This window comes from Bos grunniens, chromosome 7, assembly GCF_055505025.1.
Source record: "Bos grunniens cultivar Pamir isolate PY7600 chromosome 7, Bosgru_T2T1.0, whole genome shotgun sequence".
Lineage (NCBI taxonomy): Eukaryota > Metazoa > Chordata > Mammalia > Artiodactyla > Bovidae > Bos > Bos grunniens.
Genome location: NC_141171.1, coordinates 2,446,220 through 2,462,993, shown reverse-complemented (window position 1 = coordinate 2,462,993; position 16,774 = coordinate 2,446,220). Strand labels below are relative to the sequence as shown.

At 38.8% G+C, this 16,774-nt stretch overlaps 1 protein-coding gene across 1 annotated transcript in view; it reads left to right on the top strand.

The window, feature by feature from the left end:
- Positions 1 to 16,774, top strand: part of ZNF354C (zinc finger protein 354C) — a 68,567-nt gene that overhangs the window by 12,560 nt on the left and 39,233 nt on the right.

The following is a 16,774-nucleotide window of genomic DNA, read 5'->3' as shown; positions in this document are numbered from 1 at the left end:
TTTTGCCTCTTAGGACTAATCAGTCTCATTGTTTCAGACTTGTGAGGAACAAATTCTTCAGGGTCGTTTAGTATTCTGCTTGCAATGTCCCTTTTCATATAACCATTCTTTTAAATTCTCTGATTACCTAAGGGAAGTTCCTAGGAAATACATAACTTTCCTAGGAAAGATAGAGCTTCTTAGTTTGGAGTGCTATACCAGAGACTGGATAGCTTATAAACAATGGACATTTATTTCTCACAATTATGGCTGGGAAGTCTAAGTTCAGGGCATCAACATGGTTGTGTTGTGGTTAAAATCCCCTTATTTCTGGTGCCTTCTCACCATGTCCTCATGGTGAGGGATCTCTCAGGGCCTCTTTTTTTAAGGGCATTGATCTATTCATGAGGGAGGTAGCCTCATGAGAGATACCTCCCAAGGCTCCACCTCCTAATAACATCACCTTTGGGGTTGGATTTCAACATGTATTTTGAGGGGACACAAACTTTCAGACCATAGCATTCCATAAGTATCAATGACCTAAAATCATCAAAAATCACACAATATTTTTAAGGTGAGGCCTATCAAACTTGCAGGTAATATTTATATCTTTAGCAGGATCCTTCAGAGGAGATAATCTGTAAGCTTGATGATTTCTAATATAACCCAGTACCAAAATCAGGCAAGGAAAATACAAGAAAGATTGCAGTCCAGTATCAGCCATCAACACATGTAAAAATCCTAAACAAGGCATAAGCAGATGGTACCAAAAGTACCTAGACATAGTACTAGTTTTACTGATAAGTACAGGTTATTCATGGAGATGCATGGGTTGTTTTAACATTAGGAAGCTTACAGATGCTATGTGCCATTTTAATATTAACAGAAATCCATAGGTTCGTCTCAATAGATGCAAAAAAACAACCAAAATACTCAGCACCTACTCATGATTAAAAACTTTAACCAAGCAGCAGTAGGAAAGAAGTTTATAACTGGATAAAAAGCTATTTACCAAAAAACCTGCTGGAAAAAAAATGGTAAAGGATTAGAAGTATTCATGACATGACAAGTATGGGGAAAGAATAGACTACTCAATAATGGTTCTAAGAAGCATAAATGGTTCATCCACATAGAAAAAAAACTTTTTTTCTATGCCTACTGTCACCATATCAAGAGTTATATGCTAGGCAAAACTGACTTTTGGAAGAATATGTAAGCAATAACTTTATGACCACAAGATAAGGATTTTTTAAACAGGACACAAATAAGCTTTATAAAATGTTTATAATGTTTGCTCACATTGAAATAGGGAACTTGTGGTTATCAGAATATACCAAAAAGGAAAAGACACAAAACAGAATGAAATGTTTCTACAACATGCCCAGTATGTTTTCTGGAAAATCTGAATGATTTGTATGGATCAATTAAAAAGAAAAACCTAATAGAAAAAAAGTGATCTGAATACATGACTACTTATTTCATAGATGAGAAAAGAGAAATTTCTAAAAACATAAAAGGATATTTCATTGGGACCAATGTAAATTCAGACCATAGATATGATTTTATAAGTACAGATGAACAAATATGTATTACAATACTGAGTTTTGGAATATATGTGAAATAACTGGGATTCATACCCTACTAGTGGGAGTATAAATCAATACAGATCATTGACATCTTACAAAGTCGAATATTTGCTTGCTGTAATACACTGGCACCTGTACATGCTAGATAAATGTTTGCATATGAGCACAAAGAATCATATATAAAGATACTTGTACTGATCATAATAGCAAATATTTGGAAGTAGTCTGAATGTCCATTAGTAGGAGAATGTATTCAGTAAACACCAATGAAAATCAATGAACCAAAGCTATATACAATGCAGATGAATTTTAAAACATACTGAGTCCTAAAAAGTCATGGGAAACTACATTAGGGATAACATTTTTTGCAAAATTAAGTTTATACTAAGTGATATGTGGGGAAGATCATAAAAACAAGTGATTGGATGAGATGGTATTTTAGTTATAATTAACCACCCAAACATAGAAGACTGCAAATAAGAAAAAGTATTTGAGGTCCTAAGTATTGCAATCAAGAGGCACAGATTCTAACAGCAACTCAAATGTGCTCCAAGGGGACTATTTATTTCCCAAGGGAAATAAAACATTGGGGTTTATAAAAGCAACAGATAAGGCATTCCAGAGGTGTTATATAGATGTATTTTTATAGAAATATTGTGGCATTCAGTCACTTGTGGACAGCAAATTGTTTGCTAATCCATGATCTTTAATGAGTAAGGAAAGCAGGTTCTAGATGGTCTCAGGAACTTGTGACTGTGTCGAAAGTTTATATTGCATCTGCCTTAATGGCCTCTTGGCTCCTTTTTAGATCCCTTGAACATAAGTGACTCCATTTCATTGTTCATGGTCCACATTATCCATCACTGTGTAACAACTCTTGCCCAAATTTAACAGTTTAAAAAAAAAATTATTTATTTCTGTCTTGGTTTCATGTTTGGGCTCAGCTGGACAATTCTTACTTAGGGTGTCTTAATGTGTTTGCATTCAAGTAGCAGGTGGGGCTAGAGGCACAACTGGGCTTGATACCCAAGACTGTCAGTTTTTGATGACTGTAGGCTGGGAGCATGGTTGGATTTCTCCATGTAGATTGGGCTTCTCACAGAAAGGTAGCTAGTTTCAGAGAGACCGTGTCCCTAGGTAGAAGCGCAAATCTTATAACTCAGTTTTGGAAGTCACAACATTAACACAGATTTGGTCCAGATTCAAGGCAAGAAAATTATAAAAGGACATTGATACCAGGGAGCATGGTTCATTGGATGACCATATTTGGAAACTAGCTACCACAAAAACAGAAAATTCAGGAGATAATTAACTCTGTGAGGCAAGGAAATGACTTGGAGAGGAGCAGAGAATTCCTCAGCTTGTTTGATGCCTGAAAGAGAGTCCCTCATCAAGAAGAGGCTGCCCAGGCCAGTCACAATGATGATCAATATGAAGACCAATGTGTATGTCAGTAAAAATAAATACCAATTTTTGGTCCAACTCTGCACTGAGTGAGAATAAAACAAAGATCTTCATGGCTGAAGAACTTAGATAAGCTGAACATATAGTTTAAAATAAAGTTTAAGGAACAAATAGTTTAAGGATAAAGTTTAAGATGTAATGACCTCAGATGTTGTACAAAGGGCAAGCTCAAGGTCATAGCATTCTTCAGTTCAGTTGCTCAGTCATGTCCAACTCTTTGCGACCCCATGCACTGCCACATGCAGTCTTTCCTGTCCATCACCAACTCCTGAAACTTGCTCAAACTCATGTCCATCGAGTCAGTGATGCCATCAAACCATCTCATCCTATGTCATCCCCTTCTTCTCCTGCCTTCAGTCTTTCCCAACAACGGGATCTTTTCCAATGAATCAGTTCTTTGCATCAGGTGGCCAGAGTATTGGAGTTTCAGCTTCAGTGTCAGTCTTTCCAATAAATATTCAGGACTTATTTCCTTTAGGATGTACTGGTTGTATCTCCTTGCAGTCTAAGGGACTCACAAGGGTCTTCTCTAACACCACAGTTCAAAAGCATCAATTCTTAGGTGCTCAGCTTTCTTAATATAGTTGAACTCTCACATTCATACATGACTACTGGAGAAACCATAGCTTTGGCTAGATGGACCTTTGTCAGCAAAGTATTGTCTCTGCTGTTTAATATGCTGTCTAGTTTGGTCATAGCTTTTCTTCCAAGGAGCAAGAATCTTTTAATTTCATGGCTGCAGCCAGCATCTGCAGGGGTTTTGGAGCTCAAGAAACTAATGTATGTCACTGTTTCTATTGTTTCCCCATCTATTTTCCATGAAGTAATGGGACTGGATGCCATGATCTTAGTTTTCTGAATGTTGAGTTTTAAGCCAACTTTTTCACTCACCTCTTTCACTTTCATCAAGAGGCTCTTTAGTTCTTCTTCGCTTACTGCCATAAGGGTGGTATTATCTGCATATCTGAGGTTATTGATATTTCCCCCGGCAATCTTGATTCCAGCTTGTATTCATCCAGCCTGGCATTTCTCATGATGTACTCTGCATATAAGTTAAATAAGCAGGGTGACAATATAAGCCTTGACTTAATCCTTTTCCAATTCTGACTAGTCTTTACCATGTCCAGTTCTAACTGTTGCTTCTTGACCTGCATACAGATTTCTCAGGAGGCAGGTCAGATGGTCTGGTATTCCCATCTCTTGAAGAATTTTCCACAGTCTGTTGTGATGCACACAGTCAAAGGCTTTGGCATAGTCAATAATGCAGGAGTAGATGTTTTTCTGGAATTGTCTTGCTTTTTCGGTGATCGAATGGATGTTGGCAATTTGATCTCTGGTTCCTCTGCCTTTTCGAAATCCAGCTTGAATATCTGGAAGTTCACAGTTCACGTATTGTTGAAGCCTGGCTTGGAGAATTTTGAGCATTACTTTGCTAGCGTGTGACATGAGTGCAATTGTGTGGTACTTTGAACATTCTTTAGCAAGCCTTTCTTTGGGATTGGAATGAAAACTGACCTTTTCCAGTTCTGTGGCCACTGCTGAGTTTTCCAAATTTGCTGGCATATTGAGTGCAGCACTTTCACAAGATCATCCTTTAGGATTTGAAATAACTCAACTGGAATTCCATCACCTCTACGAGCTTGGTTCCTAGTGATGCTTCCTAAGGCCCACTTGACTTCACATTCCAGGATGTCTGGCTCTAGGTGAGAGATCAAACCATCGTGGTTATCTGGGTCATGAAGATCTTTTTTGTATAGTTCTTCTGTGTATTCTTGCCACCTCTTCTTAATATCTTCTGCTTCTGTTAGGTCCATACCATTTCTGTCCTTTATTGTGCCTATCTTTGTGTGAAATGTTCCCTTGGTATCTCTACTTGCAGAGATATCTAGTCTTTCCCATTCTATTGTTTTCCACTATTTCTTTGCATTGATCACTGAGGAAGGCTTTCTTATCTCTCCTTGCTATTCTTTGGGACTCTGCATTCAAATGGGTATATCTTTCCTTTTCTCATTTGCTTTTCACTTCTCTTCTTTTCACAGCTATTTGTAAGGCCTCCCCAGACAGCCATTTTGTCTTTTGCATTTCTTTTTCTTGGGGATGGTCTTGATCCCTGTCTCCTGTACAATGTCATGGACCTCAGTCCATAGTTCATCAGGAACTCTATCTATCAGATCTAGTCCCTTAAATCTATTTCTCACTTCCACTGTATAATCATAAGGGATTTGATTTAGGTCATACCTGAATGGTCTGGTGGTTTTGCCTACTTTCTTCAATTTAAGTCTGAATTTGGCAGTAAGGAGTTAATGATCGGAGCCACAGTCAGCTCCCGGTCTTATTTTTGCTGATTGTTTACAGCTTCTCCATCTTTGGCTGCAAAGAATATAATCAGTCTGATTTTGGTGTTGACCATCTGGTGATGTCCATGTGTAGAGTCTTCTCTTGTGTTGTTGGAAGAGGGTGTTTACTATGACCAGTGCGTTCTCTTGGCAAAACTCTATTAGCCTTTGCCCTGCTTCATTCCATATTCCAAGGCCAAATTTGCCTGTTACTCCAGGTGTTTCTTGACTTCCTACTTTTGCATTCCAGTCCCCTATAATGAAAAGGACATCTTTTTGGGGTGTTAGTTCTAAAAGGTCTTGTAGTTCTTCATTGAACCGTTTAACTTCAGCTTCTTCAGCATTACTGGTTGGGGCATAGACTTGGATTACTGATATTGAATGGTCTGCCTTGGAAATGAACAGAGATCATTCTGTCGTTTTTGAGATTGCATCCAAGTACTGCATTTCGGACTCTTGTTGACCATGATGGCTGCTCCATTTCTTCTAAGGGATTCCTGCCCGCAGTAGTAGATATAATGGTCATCTGAGTTAAATTCACCCATTCCGGTCCATTTTAGTTTGCTGATTCCTAGAATGTTGACGTTCCCTCTTGCCATCTTGTGTTTGACCACTTCCAATTTGCCTTGATTCATGGACCTAACATTCCAGGTTCCTATGCAATATTGCTCTTTACAGCATCAGACCTTGCTTCTATCGCGAGTCACATCCACAACTGGGTATTGTTTTTGCTTTGGCTCCATCCCTTCATTCTTTCTGGAGTTATTTCTCCACTGATCTCCAGTAGCATATTGGACCTACCGACCTGGGGAGTTCCTCTTTCAGTATCCTATCATTTTGCGTTTTCATTCTCTTCATGGGGTTCTCAAGGCAAGAATACTGAAGTGGTTTGCCATTCTCCTCTCCAGTGGACCACATTCTGTCAGACCTCTCCACCATGACCCACCCCTCTTGGGTGGCCCCACAGGGCATGGCTTAATTTCATTGAGTTAAACAAGACTGTGGTCCATGTGAGAAATAGATTTAAGGGACTAGATCTGATAGATAGAGTGCCTGATGAACTATGGACAGAGGTTCATGATATTGTACAGGAGACAGGGATCAAGACCATACCCATGGAAAAGAAATGCAAAGAAGCAAAATGGCTGTCTGGGGAGGCCTTACAAATACCTGTGAAAGAAGAGAAGTGAAAGCAAAGGAGAAAAGGAGACATAAGCATCTGAATGCAGAGTTCCAAAGAATAGCAAGAAGAGATAAGAAAGCCTTCCTCAGCGATTAATGCAAAGAAATAGAGGAAAACATCAGAACGAGAAAGACTAGAGATCTACCAAGGGAACATTTCATGCAAAGATGGGCTCGATAAAGGACAGAAATGATACGGACCTAACAGAAGCAGAAGATATTAAGAAGAGGTGGCAAGAATACACAGAAGAACTGTACAAAAAAGATCTTCATGACCCAGATAATCATGATGGTGTGATCACTCACCTAGACCCAGACATCTTGGAGTGTGAAGTTAAGTGGGCCTTAGAAAACATCTGGAGAAGGCAATGGCAACCCACTCCAGTGTTCTCGCCTGGAAAATCCCAGGGACGGCGGAGCCTGGTGGACTGCCGTCTATGGGGTTGCACAGAGTCGGACACGACTGAAGCAACTTAGCAGCAGTAGCAGCAGTAGAAAACATCACTACCAACAAAGCTAGTGGAGGTGATGGAATTCCAGTGGAGCTATTTCAAATCCTGAAAGATGATGCTGTGAAAGTGCTGCACTCAATATGCCAGCAAATTTGGAAAACTCAGCAGTGGCCACAGGACTGGAAAAGGTCAGTTTTCATTCCAATCCCAAAGAAAGGCAATGCCAAAGAATGTTCAAACTACTGCACAATTGCACTCATCTCACACACTAGTAAAGTCATGCTCAAAATTCTCCAATCCAGGCTTCAGCAATACGTGAATTATGAACTTCCAGATGTTCAAGCTGGTTTTAGAAAAGGCAGAGGAACATGAGATCAAATTGCCAACATCCTCTGGATCATCGAAAAAGCAAGAGAGTTCCAGAAAAACATCTATTTCTGCTTTATTGACTATGCCAAAGCCTTTGACAGTGTGGATCACAATAAACTGTGGAAAATTCTGAAAGACATGCGAATATCAGACCACCTGACCTGCCTCTTGAGAAACCTATATGCAGGTCAGGAAGCAACAGTTAGAACTGGACATGGAACAATAGACTGGTTCCAAATAGGAAAAGGAGTATGTCAAGGCTGTATATTGTCACCCTGCTTATTTAACTTATATGCAGATTACATCATGAGAAATGCTGGGCTGGAAGAAGCACAAGCTGGAATCAAGATTGCTGGGAGAAATATCAATAACCTCAGACATGCAGATGACACCACCCTTATGGCAGAAAGTGAAGAACTAAAGACCTCTTGATGAAAGTGAAAGTGAAGAGTGAAAAAGTTGGCTTAAGGCTCAACATTCAGAAGACTAAGATCATGGCATCTCGTCCCATCACTTCATGGGAAATAGATGGGGAAACAGTGGAAACAGTGGCAGACTTTATTTTTGGGGGCTCCAAAATCACTGCAGATGGTGACTGCAGCCATGAAATTAAAAGACACTTACTCCTTGGAAGGAAAGTTATGACCAACCTAGATAGCATATTGAAAAGCAGAGACATTACTTTGCCAACAAACGTCCATCTAGTCAAGGCTATGGTTTTTCCAGTAGTCATGTATGGATGTGAGAGTTGGACTATAAAGAGAGCTGAGTGCAGAAGAATTGATGCTTTTGAACTGTGGTGTTGGAGAAGACTCTTGAGAGTCCCTTGGACTGCAAGGAGATCCAACCAGTCCATTCTAAAGGAGATCAGCCCTGGGATTTCTTTGGAGGGAATGATGCTGAAGCTGAAATTCCAGTAGTTTGGCCACCTCATGCGAAGAGTTGACTCATTGGAAAAGACTCTGATGCTGGGAGGGAATGGGGGCAGGAGGAGAAGGGGACAACAGAGGATAAGATAGCTGGATGGCATCACCAACTCGATGGATGTGAGTCTGAGTGAACTCCGGGAGTTGGTGATGGACAGGGAGGCCTGGCGTGCTGCAATTCATGGGGTTGCAAAGAGTCGGACACGACTCAGCGGCTGAACTGAACTGTGGTCCATGTGATTAGATTGACTAGTTTTCTGTGATTATGGTTTCAGTGTGTCTGCCCTCTGATGCCTCTCGCAACACCTACAGTCTTACTTGGGTTTCTCTTACCTTAGACGTGGGGTATCTTTTCACAGCTGCTCCAGCAAAGTGCAGCTGCTGCTCCTTATTTTGGATGAGGGGTATCTCCTCATCGCCGCCCCTCCTGATTTTGAACGTGGAGTAGCTCCTCTCGGCCCTCCTGTGCCCGCGCAGCCACTGCTCCTTGAACATATATTAATATATTGATAGATTAATAATGAGATATTAATATATATAATACATAACATATATGTATAATGTATTAATTTACATATATCATACATTAATTAATATTATGTTTATATATGTGAAGTCACTCAGTCATGTCCAACCATTTGCGATCCCATGGACTGTAGTCTACCAGGCTTCTCTGTCCATGGGATTTTCCAGGCAAGAGTACTGGATTGGGTTGCCATTTCCTTCTCCAATGTTTATATATAATACACAATTTATTAATTTATGTAATATATACAATATTTATAATAGATAATATTAATATATCATATATATGGCATGTATATTATATGGTATATATAATATATATTTATAATTATATAAACCACTATATATTACTATATTTATATTGTAATATATAAAATATTATAGAAGATAATCTATTATATAAAATAAACTATTATAATAATAGTTTTCAAATGGAAATTTTCTTGTTCTGTTATTTTTTTTTCTACACTTAATAATTGACTTTCCACTTTACGGAAGAGTCTCATTTTCTGTTTATTTCTGTGATTCTGGAAGCACAGTTTCTCTTTTCATCAGTTGACTGTAATCTGCTGATATCAGTATTTAATTTGATGCTGAAATTGTCCCAGAATTAGCCTCTAAGATTCCCAGCAAGGTGTTGTCTGTGTCCTTTCTGTCACAACAAGTTTGGGTTGTGTCCAAGATTTTGAATTCAAGTACACTTAGTTCTTTCTGTGTAGCAAAGTATGATTTATCGCCTAAATTTCTTGAGGATTGTGGAGAAAAATTGTGGGGTCTACAATAGAGTGATTTTTTTCTTTTCCAGGATATTTCCTCCCTTGAAATATGGTTTCCACACCTGTTTCTTTCTGTTAACAATCTTCCCCTGAAGCATTACCTTCCCAGTAATGCCCTCTTGCATCCAGCGTGTACTTAAAAATTTTTTTTGGTAAAATATTTATAACCTAAAAGTTGTCATTTAACCACTTTACCATGTACAGTTTAGTAGCAATGTGTGAAGTCACAATGTGGGTGTAATATCACCAGAATCTATTTCTAGAACATCGTCATCATCTCAAACAGAAATTCTGTACTCATTAAGGAGTCACTCTCCATCTTACCCTTCCCGCAGACCCTGGTAACTTCTGTTCTACCTTCTGTCTCTGTGAATTCGCCTTTCCTACTTTGTTCATTTAAGTGGAATCATAGCGTGTATTTCTTTTTTTGTGTTTGGCTTATTTCACTTGTGTAATGTCTTAAAGATTCATCCATGTCATAGCATGTTTCAGAAGTTCCTTCCCTTTTTTAAGGCTGAGTAAAATTCCATTGTATGTGAAGACCACATTTTGTTTATCCATTCATGAATCAATGGACTTTTGAGTTGCTTCCACCTTCTGGCTACTGTAAATAATGCTGTTATGAACACCCGCATGCATGTATCTGTTTGACTCCCTGGTTTCAATTACTATCCCATAGTTTTCCCTTTTATAGAGTATCATATGTCTGGCTGCTTTTTCTTAGGCTAGTACATTTGAGATTACCCCATGTTGTGTGTATCAGTATTTTGTGCCTTTTAATTGCTGAGTGATACTCCATTATATGAGTGTACCACAATTTATTATTCTCCACTTGAGGAACACTTGGGTTATTTCCAATTTTTGGAAGTTATGAATAAGGCTGCTGCAAACAATTGCATACAGGTTTTTGTGTGAACATTGTTTTAATTTCTGCTTGGGTAAATACCTAAGAGTGGGACTGCATCATCATTTGAGAAGTGGATATTAACCTTTATATGACACTGTCAAACTATATTCCACAGAGGATGCAGCATTTTACATCCCCATCAGCAATGTACAAGTGTTCTAATTTGAATATGGGTTCTACTATCTACATCTTCAACAACAGTTGTTAACACTACTTTTTCTTTTTTTGTAATAACTGTTCTAACAGTTGTGAAGTGGTATCTCATTGTGGTTATGAGTTGCATCCTTCTAATGACTAGGGATGTCGAGCATCTTTTAAAATGCTTATTTGGCCATTTGTATTGTATCCATTTTATTTGGAGAATTGTTTATTTAAAACCTTTGCTGGTTTTTGAATTGCATGGTTTTGCTGTTGTTATTGAGCTATGGAAGTTGTTTATATATCCTGCATGTACTTTTAAGCACTTACCTATATATGGTTCTCTTAAATACCAGTAAACTTGTGTATATTTTCACACAAAGGCTGTACTTTCTGGTGGTGGTTTTATATCAATTTTAAGAACCCCACTGCCTCTTTTGTGTTCCATGTCCTTTATTGTTTTTTTAAAGGATATGGTGGGAGCTGTAGATTATACCACCATTGCTACCTCACCTCCAAGAATTATCTAAATAAACATTTTTATTATCCAAACAACCATACATGATTTTTATCCGATTTTTGTTTATTCCAAAAATATTATTTAAGTGCTTATTACATGCCACATCCAAAAAACTTGCTGTTTCTTAAACACAACAAACCCTTGTCATACCTGTGGCAAGAAGTCTAGAAACTGTCAGTGCTCCAACATCTGTTTTGTGATCTCTACTTCAGTAGAAAGATACGGGCAAAGGAAAACAAGCTGGCGAAGCATCCATTTCTTTTAAACAAATAGATTGTACATAATACAAATCGTTTGTAGTTTTTCATGACTCACCCCGTAAATTTATAGAGTTGTGATGGAAAGACCTGGATAGATTTAGCCCCCGAATCCCTATATTTCAGCACCATCCAGCCTGTACTTCTCTTCATTTAGATCAGTGGGTTTATTTTTTCTAAACAAATTTTGCAGTCATTTTTATTTTTGTTTTTGGCAGTGCTGGATCTTCAGTGCTGTGTGCGGGCTTTTTTCTGTCTGTGGTGAGCAGGGGCTACTCTTTGTGGTGGTGTGCAGGCTTGTCCTTACAGTAGCTTCTCTTGTAGGCCATGGGTTCTAGGTACCTAGGCTTCAGTATTTGCAGCTCCAGGGCTCTAGAAGGCAGGCTCAGCAGCTGTGGCACACGGGCTTGGGCTTAGCTGCCTGTGGCATGTAGAATCTTCTTGGACCAGGGTCGAACCCATGTCCCTGCACTGGCAAGTGGATTGCCAACCACTCAATCACCAGGGAAGACCTTGCAATCACTCTTAAATGTGTTTATACAAATATCCTTTAAACGTCTAAGAGTTTATATATATATAGGACAGGAAGATATAAATCACTTATTGCATGTTTCTATTATAACACTCAGGTTTGCAGTAGTATTTGGATGGCATTTTAAACAGTATGCACTCTTGTGTTCCCCAAATCTAGCCAGTCCATCAGCCTCAATTGCACATGTACGTATAGGGATGGATGTCATTAAGGTTGAGAGGGTAACAGGCAGGAAGGCCAGAGGTCCCCCAGAGGCAGGAGGAAATAAACTGCAAGTGGCAGATTTTTTTTTTCCTTCTCTACACAAAATTAAGAGAGGCTTCTTTCAATTCTGTACTGTTGACTCCTGGTTCTGCCTTGAGCAAATGCGTTTTTCTTATGTTAATGAAACTATGTATTTGCTTAGGAATTTGCCTTTCTTCAAAATGGTTCCACCTAAGACTAACTTTTTTTCTTTTCTCAAGCCTTGGGCTCAACAAACCAGAGTTCCCGTCAATTGTTTTATGGCTGGGGGATGACACACCCAATGCCATCCTATCTCAAAAGTGCATATTGTGGAAGAGGGACCTGGTGAAACTCCCTCAGCCTTGATTTAATAGCTTTCTAACAGACATAAAACACCTTGCTAAAAATTAGCAAGGGGACACTCTGTCCCCTTCTGATGTCTATGTCAGAAGCTTTCCCTGTCTCTATTATACTTTAATAAAATTTGGCTACACAAAAAGCTCCAAGTTGTTAGGCCTCGTCTCTGACCCCGGATTGAAATCCTCTCCTCCGGAGGTCACGAATCCTGGCATAATACACAGCTTACAGCAGCAAACTTTCAACCTTTCAGCTGATTAATTAAGAGAATAAGATGGAAGAGAAACTGTAATTTAATTTTAAACACTTCACATATATTTCATTTTAGCCTTTCAAATTTTGAATAGTTGGAAACAATTCCTACTTTTTTTCTTTTCTACAATTTTTCTTCTTATTTTCCCATTGTTAAAAAGGAAGGGAAGATGGGAGAAAGGGAGGCAAGAAAGAAAGGAGAAAGTAGTTGACCTTCAGTTACACTACAGTGGACCCAAGCGGCCTGCTGGGTTAAGGTTTCTTACTATTTCATGGATGTTGTATGTAGTGCAGACATTTTTTCAAATAAAGTAGATGGTCATTTCTTTTAAAGCAGTAAACTACATGATAAAGTGGAAGAATAGTCCTTTATTTTTTTAACTTGGGAGATAAATTTGAAACCCCTCCCATAAAATGGAGGAAAGGACAAAGAATTAAATGTGAGGTTTTCACATTGTCCTGAAAGCTGTACACCAAGAATAACAGTTTAATATGTTGCCAGTGAAGAAAGGAGAAAAAATTAGAATTGAGCCTAAAAATAATGGAAAAAACCAAGTGCTAGCTACAGGGGGGAAAACAAAAAAGGACTTAAAGATACAGGAAATGGGGAGTGGGGGAAGATTTATATAAGTCAACGTAGAGAAATAAACAAAAGAAGCTTTCCTAAAAGAGAAGAAAAATGAGATTGGCTTCAGCTGTCTCTAGAAAACTAAGTAAAGAGGTTCATGGAATAACTGAGAGGGCACAGATAAAAACTAAACTGTGACAATGTGAAAAAGAAACAGAAATGTCGAGACCAAAAGTGAAAATTAGGAAGTGATGGTATAGACATGGTCAAGAATCCATCTGAAATTGCAGGAGACACAAGAGACCTGGGTTCAATCCCTGGGTCGCGAAGATCTCCTGGAGAAAGAAATGGGACCCCACTCCAGTATCCTTGCCTGGAAAAATCCATAGACACAGGGGCCTAGTGGGCTAGTCCATGGGTTTGAAAAGAGTCGGATACGACTGAGCACAAGCATCTCATCATCAGTAAAGAAACTGATTAAGTATAAATTTAATTGCAAATAAATTATAAAACTTAAGGAAATTACCAAAATTCACAGCTGAGAGAGAAAATGGAATACAGAAGTATTAAAATTAGATAGCCTATTAGTTCATATTTTTAAAATTTTAAGTGGGACAGAAAATAAAATTGTGTTTGGTTTAAAATATTGGAATATTCAGAAACCTGAATGAATTTTTGGCCAACCCAAATACAAAGTGTAAGAAAGCAATAAACAGAAACCTCAATTAAATAGAGATAGGAGACCAGAAGGGGTGCTCTCACCCCTACAACAGGAAGAACCCAACAGGAAAAGCAAAGACTTCCCCTTCTTTGCCAGCAAGAGATCAGCCAGTGACAGTCTGTCAGGACTCAGCCAATGAAAACACCACGGACTCTTTATCATAGCCTTCTCAGCTTCTTTTCCCTCTATAAAAGAGAGCTCTTCTCCATTTTTGCTAAGGACTTGCACAGACATGTTTACAGACCTCAAATTGCAATTCTTTTGTTAATCCTGAATACACCCATTTTGCTGGAGGAAAAAACTGGCTGTGTATTTGTTTTAGGTCAGCAAAAGGAAATCAAGAGACAAGCTAATTTTTTTTTAATGGATTTATTTATTGGCTGTGCTAGGTCTTTGTTGCTGCAAGGACTTTTCTCTACTTGCAGCAAGTGGGGGCTACTCTTCATTGCAGTGCATGGGCCTCTCATTGCGGTGGCTAAGAGACAAGCTAATTCTTAATAATCAGACAAATAAGCATAAAGAATGTTTTTAAAAAATTAATATAATTACCAGGACTATTTAAAAGGAATAGATATACTTCCTAGTTGAAAAAACATAATATTCCAATGTTAACATTCTCATCTTTTCCATATTTTGAATTTTAGTATTTCCAGACACTTCTCATAACTTCTACTCAGTCCAAACTCCTGTCTTCCCTCACAGATTTACTACAATAGCCTTCTAGTCTTAGTTGCTCTACTTCTTCCTTTAAACTTTTAGTTTATTCTCAGCACAGCAGTCAGTGATCACTAAAAAAATGGACATAAGAGTTTATCTCTGCAGTGCCCAGAGCATTCTCTTTCAGAGTCAAATCCAGTGGCATAATGACCAATAAGAGCCTATAAATTTAGTCCTCTTGCCTCTGATCTCCTGCTTCTCTGTCTCCTTATTTCTGTTTCAGCAACTGTAATCTTACTGTCTCCTCAATAGGCCAGGTATGCTCCTACCATAGGGCACCTGCCTGTTGGTCTGTCAGAAAGCTTTCCACCAGATATTTAGTTTGGCTCACTTCTCATCTTCCGCAGGTTCTTCTTCAAATGTTTGACCTTGTCAGTCAAACATGTCTTAACCACTTTGTGTAAAATTGTAAAATCGCTCTCATCAAGGGTCCTGGTCCCCTTTCTTGTTCTTATTAGCATGTGGCAGTATCTAAATACATACCATTTATTTATTTTATTTACATAGAGTTGATTTACAATGTTTTGTTAGTTTCTGGTGTACAGCAAAGTGATTCAGTTATGCAGCTATACATATTCTTTTTCAGATTATTTTCCCTTATAGTTTATTACAAGATATTGAATATAGTTCCCTGTACTACACAGTAGGACCTTGTTGTTTATTTTATGTAGTTTGTATTTGAAAATCCCTAAATTCTAATTTATCCCTCCTCTACCCCTTTTCCCCTTGGTAACCATAAATTTGTTTTCTGTGTCTGTGAATCTGTTTCTGTTTTGTAAATAAAGTCATTTGTATCACTTTTTTAGATACCACATATAAGTGATACCATATGATACTTGTCTTTCTCTGCCTGATTTACTTCACTTAGTATGATAATCTCTAGGCCTATGTATTTTGCTGCAAATGGCATAATTTCATTCTTTTTTTTTTTAATGGCTGAGTTATTTTTGCTATTATTTTTCTGCTTTCTCTCCCCTTGACAATTTAAGCTGCATGAATGCAGAGGTTGTGCCAGTTTTATTTACTGGTTTATTTCTAGCATCTACAACAAAACCAGGTGCAAGACAAGTGTTAAATATACTTTGTTAAATATATGAATAATGCAATCATACAACAGTGAAAATGAATAAACTTTTCATATATGAAGATAGGTGAACCTAATAAGTTTAGCATGTAAGTCACATTCAGCGTGTAAGTCACAGAAAAACATATAGCAGATTCTATTTAGATAAAGATGGAACACCTTGCAAAAGTAAGCACATTGTTTTAGGGGCACCTGCTTGAGATGTACGAATCAGGCTAAGCCAGGAAGTGCTTAACACAGTTTAGAAAAATGAGGAACATCGTGGACAGGTCTTCCGAGATTCTGGTCAAGTTTTCTTTTGAAGCAGAATGTTGAGTATATGGGTTAGTTTCATTATGCTTAAACATACCTGTTCATACACTATCCTCCGTGTACACATTAAAATAATTAAAAACAATCAAAACTAGCTGGTAGGAGCTAGGTAGCACTGACCTTAAAGGCGTCAAAATTCAGGGTTTTTATTCAAATGATTTTGCCTGTCTAACAAAACAAGTCACGCAGCTGATTTAGGCAGGAAGCATTTTGGAGGAGATAACCGGCCTTATTTGTTAACGTGAACGGCCCCTCGCACTGCATCCCCAGGAGACAAACAGCTAGGCCCAACAGCGTCCCAGAAGAGAGAATAATCCCGTCTGGGAAGTTGCGGCGCCCCCGGCGCCCCTGGGAAGTGTAGTAGGCGCGAGCCCATAGGCATGCCGGGAGTCGTAGTTCTCCTGGGTTTGCGGGGCTGCAAGGAGGGCTCGCGGCTTTCTCGGGGCTCGTGGCGCGGGTGATCCCGACTCTGCTAGGGCGGCCTACCAGGGACTGAGAACCTCTCGGTTGCATCTTCCGGTGGCAGTCAGAGCCAGCACGTGTGCGGGTCTGGGCTGGGAGGTGTGCCGGCCGGGCGGGGCTGCGCGCA